The sequence below is a fragment of the Myodes glareolus genome, chromosome 3, assembly GCF_982192425.1.
Source record: "Myodes glareolus chromosome 3, mMyoGla1.1, whole genome shotgun sequence".
In the NCBI taxonomy this organism is placed as follows: Eukaryota; Metazoa; Chordata; class Mammalia; order Rodentia; family Cricetidae; genus Myodes; species Myodes glareolus.
Window position 1 is genome coordinate 10,527,541 of NC_142028.1, and position 11,193 is coordinate 10,538,733.

At 39.3% G+C, this 11,193-nt stretch overlaps 1 pseudogene; it reads left to right on the forward strand.

Moving 5' to 3' along the window:
* The first annotated feature begins 9,663 nt into the window (after positions 1–9,663).
* On the forward strand, positions 9,664–10,900 carry LOC125399189 (serine/threonine-protein kinase VRK1 pseudogene; annotated as a pseudogene).
* Positions 10,901–11,193: the final 293 nt, after the last annotated feature.

The following is an 11,193-nucleotide window of genomic DNA, read 5'->3' on the forward strand; positions in this document are numbered from 1 at the left end:
GATTCTCTGACTGTGGCTGGCCCGGGGTCTTTCTGAAAAGCCATTGACTATGACACTGGGACCTGTTTCCTCTGCATATGCTGGATTTTGGGGATCCAGTCTGTTTGGACGCTCGCCTTCCTGGACCTGGAGGGAGGGGGAGGGAGCTGGAGCTTCCCACAGGGCAGGAAACCCTGACTGCCCTGGGGGACGGAGGGGTGGAGGGGGGGAGTGGGGGGAGTGGGAGGGTGTTGGGAGGGGGGGCGGAAATGGAAACTTTTATAATTTAATAAAATTTACTAAAAAAAAAAAGAAGTTGGAAGAAATTGGATTTGTTTATACTGCAGCACTTATATGTTCAGTCAGATTCCTTCCTTTGAACTCTAAAGATATTATCGTGCATTTGGTGGGCTCTGAGCCAGCAGGGAGCTAGTAAGGTATGGGCATCTCTGAAGAGGAGTGATGTCTTGGATGAGATTCTCAGGACTACACTAATGGAAACTGGAATAGAACTCTCTTTTCAGGAGTGTGAGATGAAAGGGTCTTTTGAGAGTTACACATACAGTAGTCATGGTTCCTGTGAAATTAGTGGAGAAGAAGAACGGGGGTCAAGATAAAATGATCACAAAGAATTATGTGTCCAGTTCTGAAGAATCTGGCTTTTGTACTAAAGTCTGGTCTGAAATCACTATAGGTTCACAGGCATGGATCAGATTTGTTTAAAAGACTTATTCTGGAAATGTGATGAATGAGAATGTCTGACACTGGAGTCAGGCCAAGAGGAAGGAAGATTATGTGATGATTCAGTCAACAACACAATAAAAAGATGGATTATGTGACACCACACACTTTTCTGTGTGGGATTTTGAGATCCATATTTGCCATGTTGAGGTTTAGGTGTTCATTTAGACATCTAAAAACTTTAAAAAGTGACCACATGATTATTTTTTTAAAAAAGCTGATTCTATTTTATGAGCCAGAGAAATAAGATTACAGTTGAGAAGTGTATGGGATTACTGGAGAGTCAGAAGTCTTCTGAATTCAGACTTCTTCCAAGACACTTGACTATGAAGAGAAATAGTTCATCATAAAATCAGCTTCAAAGTTCTTTGAGGACATAAAAATATCATATATGTAGAAAGACTGTGTAGGATGGAGAGCACTTCGTGATAAAGAGAGAGTGGAGGTAAAGGGTTGAGATAGTTAGGGAGGGATCTGGTAACAGGGTGATGGAAAAAGATCTTGATGACACAGGATAAAGAAATTGTAGGGTGGGTCTACAAACATGAGCTGAAAAGGGATATGATTTTTACTGAATTTTGGGTAGAAAAATAAGAAAAATGATGAAGATAAATGTGGCAGTTATTGGCAAGAAGATTTGAATTTGAAAGAGTTCCACATTTTGGCCAATTTCTCTGAGTTATAAAGGAATGCTTGCTTTGAGAAGATAAAATGCCATAGGGATCACCTAGATTGCTTTCCTTCATCCTCCAATTGAAAGGGACTCTATGCCAAACCATTTGTTAGGATCAAGGAAAATATCTAAACCAAGACACATGGTGAAATTGTTCAAACCCTTCTAACCATTCTTCAACCACTCAACCTTACAGCATCTTCCCGAAGCTTCACTCTATAATTCCTGTATTTCTAGATCCAATCCATCACCAAGTGAAAGTGCACCTGACTGTGTAACCAATTTGTTTTGGATCTAGTTGTCAAAAATAACATTGTTCCAAATGACCCATTTTATACTAACCTGAAAAAGATTGGCATAGGCAAGAGATAAACTTTGTTTTAAATGTGAATATATCCTCTTCACTTATGGTATTGAAAACATAAAATCGAGGAACTATTGAAAGAGTTATACAAGTAACTTGGAGGCATGGTGGCTTGTATTTGTAAGATCACCCTCTTGCTGCCCTTTCTGATTCAGCCTACTTAGATCTGTGTATCCAATGCCTACATACATCCATGCAAACATAGGTGACACAATAAATCTAATGATTGAAGCTATCATTGTCACTATATTCAGAATACCAGCAACATTTAAAAGCCATTTGATCAGAGTCCAATTAAATATATTTATTTTTCCTCACATAAATTTTGATCATATCCCCTACTTTTATTTACCTCAGACCCATGTCTAGCTCCTTACCCATCCAAATTTGTGCCCTCACATTTTTGTAAAACTCACCAACTTTTTTTTTTGAGGATTAAAATGAAGATTTATTTTTTTATTTTTTTAAAGTTTATTAAATTATAAAAGTTTCCATTTCCGCCCCTCCTCCCAACACCCTCCCACTTCCCCCACTCCCTCTCCTCCTCCCTCTCCATCCCTAAGAGTAGTCAGGGTTTCCTGCCCTGTGGGAAGTTCAAGTTCCTCCCCCCTCCCTCCAGGTCCAGGAAGGTGAGTATCCAAACAGACTGGATCCCAAAAATCCAGTATATGCAGAGGAAACAAGTCCCAGTGTCATTGTCAATGGCTTTTCAGAAAGACTCCGGGCCAGCCACATCCAGAGAATCCGGCCACATTCAGAGAATCTGGTTAGATCACGTGCTCATTCAGTTCCAGTCCAGCTGGCCTTGGTGAACTCTCATTAGATCAGTCCCCTTGTATCAGTGGGTGATGGCGCCCATCGCAGTCCTGATTTCTTTTTTCATTTTCTTCATCCTTCTGCTCCTCATTTGGACCGTGGAGGGTTCGTGAACAAAGAGGGCAAGAGCAGAGGAAACCTTCATCCGACGTTGGATGGCGATACAGACGGAGACCCACATTGGAAAACTCACCAACTTTAACTTGTGCCACCCATATGTTCTTCATGTCCTAGCAGCTATCAATGGCTAGTAGCTCCTTACTTAGTGATGGAACTTACTATCTACCTCCCATCATGAAGCTACGATTTTGTCATCTTGAACTTGTAAATTAATGGTTTTTTGTACAGCATGTTTTAAAGTATAATAATACACAGCACATTTCTCCAAATAAGTTTTTCTAAGAATATGAATTTAATTAGAGAGCTGGAGACATAGTTCACAGTTTATAAGCATTGCCAGCTTTTTGAGAGGTCCTGGGTTCACTTTACAGCACCCAAATGTAGCTCATAACCATGCGTAACTCTGACTCTAGGAAATCTGACACCCTCTTCTAGTACCCTTGGGCACTGCATACAGGTTGTGCACTTACATGAATGCAGCAAATAAAACATATAAATACGCATATAATAAAATGAACAAATCTAAAACCAATTTGCAATAATTAATTTAGTAATGTTACAATTTTAAGATTAGATTCAGAGAAATCAAGAAATTAAGGGCTGAACTGTACATTGCCTAAGTACACAGAGGAGTGACTTTATTTTACAAAGTCATCAATACAGGAAATTTCCAGGGGCCCTGATGGTGTTTCCCCTATCCTACAAAACATGATCCCCATCCAGAAACAAATCCACATGTATGACTTGCATTCACTTTAAGAATCTGAGAATGGCATGTACTTTTAGAAACTTCAAAACCCACTCCCAGTAACATAACTCCTCTAATGAGGTCATAACTCTTTATTCTTTCCAAACAGTTCCATTAACTTGTGACCAAGCATTCAAGTATGAGCCAATGAGGGCCATTCTCAAACAAACTACAACTGTTTAAAACATTATCAATATATGAAGTGCCTTTTATTCTAACAAAACCTGTTGATTCCTCTTTCCTTTTTTTGGTTCATCTTTTTTTCTTTCATTCCACAGCTACCTCAAAAAGCAAATTCTTTGTTCTAATATTAAAATGTGACCACATTATTGAATATGAGTTTGTGTCTCCCCAAATCACCATGTTGAATCCTTAGTCATACATGCTATTAGGGCAATTAGGAGGTTGTTGGTTCTTGAGAGTTAAACTTTCACCCTGGGATGAGTGACCTCATAATAAGAGAAAGCAGAGTGCTTGCTTTCCTCGCTCTGTCATGTAAGGATGATGTAAGAGGAAATCCAGCTGCACATTAAGAAAGAAAGTTCTCACCACCTGTCTCTGAAGGAAGCTTGGCTTCAGTCTCCGAGCTTCCAGTGAAATGCAAAATGAATTTCTGTTGTTGCCTACTCTTTCCTTTTCTCAGTTGAAGATTCAGTTTAAAAAGAGGTAGAGTGATGCATTCACAGTCTTGTGGGAAAAGAAATAAAACCTCTCAACTAAAAGCTGTAGTTTTCAAATGTCCTTAAGAATTCAAAGAAAAATAATTATCTCTGTCTGATGAGTAAAATGTATGGGAGCTTATTTAAAACTATGGCAGTGAGAGAGGGCAGAGCAAAAGTGGAATCTGATGTTTATTCTCTTGTTTCCATTCAGCATTTTCATTTTCGTTTCCTTTGCTCCAAACTAGCCCCCAAAGTCTACTCATTTATTTGGCCACTGACTTATTCCTGAGCGAAAGCACCAAGGTCCCACAATCAGAATTCACTAATTGGTTAATACATCCAATCAGGATTTACCAACTCACCCTAGCCCAGACTCCCCTCCTTTCCCTTAAAAGCTCTTTCCTGCAGAAATAACCTCTCTTTCCCATTGCTTTTCTTGCTTACTTGTTGCTGCTTCTACATTTGCAGCCTCCCACTTACAACCCCACTTTCCTGCCATGTTATAAATCATATTTGAGCTAAGAATTCAATGTTTGGTATGTTCTGTACTGATTACACGGTGACAGATGACCTCTGTTACAAGAGATTTGTTATTTGGTAATTTCTGAGAAATATTTCAAAATGCATATCTAGTTTAGGCAAGGGTTAGTGACTACATCTGTTCCACTTAGATAATACCAACTCTAACCAAATAATTGGGTATGTCTAATGTGGAACTTCCCTGCTCCCTAAGAAGTTAAAAGAAGGTATATTTACTTCTGTAAACTCCTAACTTTTTTAAACCTGGAAGACTCTGAGATGCTTCAACACAGATTCAAGATCAAATAAAAAGAGGTTTGGGAGAATTGATTGATGAGACATTTTCTTCATGATTCATTAGTGTTTAAAAAATTAGAGTTTATCATCCTGTGAGTAGGAACATCCATCTTAAACAAAGGAAACAGCTTTGTATATAAGGATTAGGTTGTCGCCACTTCAATGACCTTGTAGAACATTTGTCTTCCTTCTATTTAAACAGGTAGGTATTATGCTGTTTAAGAATGTAATGAAATCCTCTGTAGGAAAATTAACTAAAAGTTAAAGTTAAAGTATTTGACTCTTACTACATCCTGGCCTCGTGGAATGTTTACTGGGGAAGAAGCAGAGCAAATTCTCTGATAAAGGGAAAGGAAGGAATGATCATTGAAGAAGGTGAGAAATAAGTCTTTCATTTGAAATGTAGGAGAAGAAATGATGCAAGAGGAGAGTTTAAAGACAGACAAACATGCTGTCTAAACTGTGGTCACATTTTACATTTGATTTATATGTATTTTTATTTAAAGGAAATTGAAAATGAATTTTCTTAAACTTATTAATGCCCACGTAGGAAGCATTGTGGTGCTAAATATTCACATATCTTTGTTAGAGCACAGGTTTTTAGACTATCAGTGGACTTACAAAGCAAGTGGACAAAATGTGTATTGTGGAACTAGCAAGGTGGAGAAGGCATTTGCTGTCAATCTTGATGAATAGAGTTTGAGCCTTGGTGTAAGGAAAAATCTGATTCCTGCAAATTGTCTCTGTATCTCTACCGAGCAACATAAACACATGAAGGAAGGAAAGAAGGAGAGAAGAAAGGAAGGAAGGGCGAGAGGAAGGAAGGAAGGAAGGAAGGAAGGAAGGAAGGAAGGAAGGAAGGAAGGGAGAGGGATGAAGTAAGGGAGGAAAGAATTGTAAAAGATCTTTGTTTTTAAAGAGATGGGAATTTTTAGTGATAATTGAACTCTTTTGTGCTCCTTGCTCCATGAGGCAATGGCAATATTCCTTCTTCTGAACTCAAGTCCAGTAAGCAGGACTTTAAGAAGTATACCCTAAGTTCCTATCTGTGTCTCATGCACTTTGAAAGACACTGTGGACTGATGTCAGACTCATGCTTCAGGAATCCTGACCAAAGCTTGGGTCCATACACTAGCTCTCCTGGTAGAGTACTTGCCTATCATGCAGGGAGCCCTGAATTAGAACCCCAGCACAGCAGAAAATTGCTAATCTATACATAAAATAAAAATAATCAGTAAATCTTAGTTAAAGAAGTTCAAAGTTGTTCTCAACTAATGAGTTTGAAGCCATCCTAACATTAAAAAATGGATAGGACTGATGCAGTCATCAGGTGAAATGAAGAGGGATAGATTTCAGTTTTAAGATTTTAATTTTTTATGTATGCATTTACTTTTTATTTATTTGTTTATTTTGTGACAATGGGTATTTTCCCCACATGCTTGTGTGTGTCCCAAATGTTTGCATATAGAGGTCAGAAGAGGATGTTGGATCCTTTCAGACTGACGTAGGCACAAATTTCCTGTCTCAGAGTCACTTGGTCCCAAATACCCTTCAGCTGCTTCCCAAATTACCACACAGAGGCTTAATATAAATTCTAAATTCTCAACCAATAGCTCATGTTTATTTTTAACTAACTCTTACATTTTAAGTTAACCCTTATTCCTTATTTGCATTCTGCCATGTGTCAGTATGGCATGTCCATTTTTGATGACAGCCCATGTTGGGCATCATTTTCTGTATCCCGTGTCAACTACCTGGTCCTGTCTGGCATATTCATTCATGCTTGTTGGGAGGCACAAGGACTAAGAAAGAAATAGAAAGAGGCAACTGATAGAATTAGGAGAGAATCTAGTAAATTCTGAGATTCACCTCATGTTTATTTTTCATAGGCTTTCTATACCCCAATCCTGAAAGGAGGGAGAAGTCAAAAGGTTTCTTTACCAAGATACAAAGAACATACAAAGTATTTGCCTTCTTAACCAAAAGATCAAGTAACTACACTAGGTGAAAACACCTTGTTAGTTGCCATAACATATATCAAACCTCCTGTCATATAACCTCGAGGGAGCAAGAAAAGGTCTGAAGTCTCTGACCTTAGTCAAAGTGAAATGAATCCACTTCTGTGGGTTCCCACACATCTTGCTCTCTCTACATCTGGCCAGTGTCTTCTGACTCCACACTTCTTCCCATCATCCTTTGTTTGGTTGGCCCACCTATACAGTTAATAAGTCATTCAAGTTTCTTCTGTAATGTTGGGGCACCCATATTCAGTCTACATGCCTAAATTATCTGACAGACTTTTCTGTGAAGCTGGAATTTTGAAGGAATTTTGTAGTAATATTTCATTTGTATTTTAATAAAGCTAGCCAGAAGTTCAAGGAGTAAAACAGACCAGGCATTGGCAACACACAACTTTCACACTGTTTTGCCATATGATCTGGGTGGTAGTGGCACACACCTTTAATCCCACCACTAGAGAGAATTATAAAATGGAAGGAGACAGATCTCACATCTCACAGTCTTATTCTGAGATACCTGGAGGCAGTACCACCATTTCAGACTGAGGAAGATTTAAGAGCCCATCGCTGGCTGTTTTGCTTTTTTGACTGTCAGGTTGAAACCCAATTTCTGTCTCTAGGTTTTTATTAATCATGCCACATATTGTACCCTGTCATGTCAGATTTCAGGAATCATGTTTTTCTGTGTCGTGCTTTGCTACATCCACGGCTGTCTCGCCAGTGTAGCAGAAATGTTGACTGGACGGGCAGGTGTTGCCAGAGGATTGGGATCTGTGCTCCCCGGAGCTGAGTTCCAGGCTGTCCCTTGGCAATCAGTTGTGGTGTAATGCCACCTGAGTTGCCATTTGTACTGACTCGACCTTGCTGTCCTTGGAAGCCATATGTGTGTCCTTTTCTTTGTCTTTGTGTTCTTTGTGATCCTTGCATATTGCTAACAGATCCGACTATTCCAGGCAGTTGCGGATACAAACAAGACTGCTGAGGACATTTTTGAGTTTTGCCCCACTATTCATTAAAGCCTTTAAGGAAATAGCCAGTTCTGGAAATAGGGAAGTCGTCGTTAAAATAATTCCTTAATGATGTGGAGCAAAAGGAGTTGCTCTTATCAGGAGAAACCTTGGAAGCCTTCTGTAGGAAAACAGCTGCAGCAACACTAGATGTTTGCCTGAGAATTACGTGCAGGAGGCCTATGCAGCCTTCATTATGGCCAGAATAAACCTAGGCTAATTACAACATCTGACCCCGAGAGTTGGGGAGGGAAGAAAGTTGAGATTTATGGTATGAGACCAGTTTCAGACAAGTTTGAGATCATGCCTTTAAAAATTTCCTAGCAGAAAGTTTTCCCAGGAAGATAGTGGCCTTCTCCTCTCACACCCCAAGATATTCTGAGCACAAGGTCACTTAGCCCAGCCAGCCACCTGTTACAGACTGGGCGAAAGTCCTTGTGCTCAAGTCAAAGCATTTTCAAAGATTCTTTTTGTAAACTGTTTTATGCTTTTTTTTTTAATGATCTGATGATGTATGCCTTTGCCAAGTTCTTTGTTTGTAAAAATATAAAAGCCTCGCACTGAAAAAGTAAAATCGCAGGAGCATTTTCAAATCATATTGAGAGTGACTGTCTGTCAATTTCCTCCGCTGTATCCTGAAATCGTCTGTCCTTCGTCCTGTTCCCCCACGGTCTGAGTGGCTCCTCTGAGCCGGTCCATAGCAGTGCTTGTTCAATTTGGACAGCACATTTTCAGTCACATGGCAAGGGAAGCTTCAACCATTGGCTAACTTTTGCCACCAAGAAAATAAATTTCATAAGGAGTTTCTTCGATTGCCATCATCTACTCTGAGATATATTGGTTCTGCCAGGATCAGACATATGTCATTGTCATAAAAAACTTTATGCTACTAAAATATCTTAAATCAAATATTCTGTATATCTCTGAAGTGTTTGAAAATCATCTCCCTATTGAAAATACAGTGTTGTAGGGAGCAGGGTCCCTTGTTCTGGCCACCCAGCTAGCTTACACCTAAAATAATCACACAGAAACTGTTTAAATTAAAACACTGCTTGGCCATTAGCTCTAGCCTCCTATTGGCTAGCTCTCACATCTTGATTTAACCCATTACTTTTAAACTGTGTTCACCACGAGGTCATGGCTTATCAGGAAAGATTTATCATGTCTGACCTGGCGTCTCCATGGCAACTCTCCATCTTCCCTTCTTCCCAGCATTCAATTCTGACTTCTCCACCTACCTAGGTTTTTCCCTATCAGATCAAGCAGATTTTTTTATTGATTAACCAATGAAAGCAACACATAAACAGAAGGACCTCCTACACCAATATAGCTCTGTTTGACCTTTAAAACATATCTAACATGACTACAAGTTTGATTGTAATTGATAACTATTAACCCACATTTCTATATTATCCTAAATAGTTTGTAATAATAACATTTCAGGACCAGAAATTTATAATACAGTGTTAATTGAGCTGTATAGGTATAAAGCCTTGAAAAAGTGTAAATATATATATTATATATATATAATGTTATAACAGAAATACTCTCCAATTTGCATGAATATACAAAAATATCTTAAATAAGAGCAAAAGTATATATACAGTATAACAAAAATAACTTCAAGTTGTATCAATATACAAAAATAAATTTCATTGTAAAATCTTTAAAACTAGTAGTTGCTTTATTGATTTAAAAACAGATTCAAGCGGGTCGAGGGAAGCGGCGGGAAGTTCATCCTACACTGTGGACGACTGATTGGCAACTCTGGAGAAAATGCCACGTGTAAAAGCAGCTCAGGCTGGAAGACAGGGTCCTGCAAAGAGGCTCCTTGCAGAGCAGTTTGCTGCTGGAGAGATCATAACTGACATGTCTAAAAAAGAATGAAAAGTAGGACTGCCTACTGGCCAGCGTGGCTTTGGCTGCATATATCTTGCGGACACAAATTCTTCCAAACCGGTTGGCAGTGATGCACTCTGCATTGTGAAAGTGGGACCTAGTGACAACTGGATTTCTTTCCACTGAATTGAAGGTTTACCAGCGGGCTGCTAAACGAGAGCAAATTCAGAAATGGATTCGTACACATAAATTGAAGTACCTTGGTGTTCCTAAGTATTGGGGATCTGGTCTACATTATAAAAATGGAAAAAGTTACAGGATTCTGATAATGGACCGCTTTGGGAGTGACCTTCAGAAAATATATGAAGCAAATGCCAAAAGGTTTTCTCGGAAAACTTTGGCAGCTAAGCTTAAGAATTCTGGATATCCTGGAATACATCCATGAGCATGATAATGTGCATGGGGACGTCAAAGCCTTCAACCTTCTTCGGAGCAACAAGAACCCTGACCGGGTGTACTTGGTAGACTATGGACTTGCTTATCGGTACTGCCCAGATGGAGCTCATAAAGAGTACAAAGAAGATCCCAAAAGATGCCATGTTGGCACACTGGGGTTCACCAGCATCCATGCGCACAATGGCGTGGCCCCCATCATGATGTGGCGATTTGGAAATACTTGGTTATTGCATGATCCAGTGGCTGTCTTCTTGGGAGGATAACTTGAAAGATTCCCAACTACGTTAGAGATTCTAAAATTAGATACAGGGATAATGTTGCAGCTTTGATGGAGAAATGCTTTCCTGAGAAGAACAAGCCAGGTGAAATTGCTAAGTACATGGAAACTGTGAAATTACGGGACTACACTGAAAAACCTCTTTATCAAAATTTACGTGACATTCTTTCACAAAGACTAAAAGCTATAGGAAGTAAAGATGATGGCAAACCGGATTTCAGTGCTGTGGTGAACGGAAGTATGAAGACAAAGCTAGCTTCAAAGTGGAAGAAAGAAGTAGAAGAAAGCACAGTGTGTAGTGTGGAAGACATGGAGTGCTCAGATACACAGGTGGAAGAGGCCATACAGACTCAATCAAGAACCAGAAAGAAAGTCCAGAAGTAAGCGAGCTGCCAGGAATCACCTTTTCTGCATACTCATTTGACTTTTTTCTCCTTTTCTACTTTATGTGTTATTTTCATGTGAGTCTTGTGGGGGCGTGGTAAAAATTAAATGGCTATTTTTTTTAAAAACAAACTTTATTAAAATGAATAGTTTGTGTACTTTGTTGAAGGATAGTTTATAAAATCCCTAAATCTTTAGTCGTTACAACCTAAGTGGTTTAGGGGCCTGAGAGTGTGTGCCATGGCTGCTGTGCACTCTCCAGAGTGGATAGGCTCCTTGCTTTTAGGGAGGTA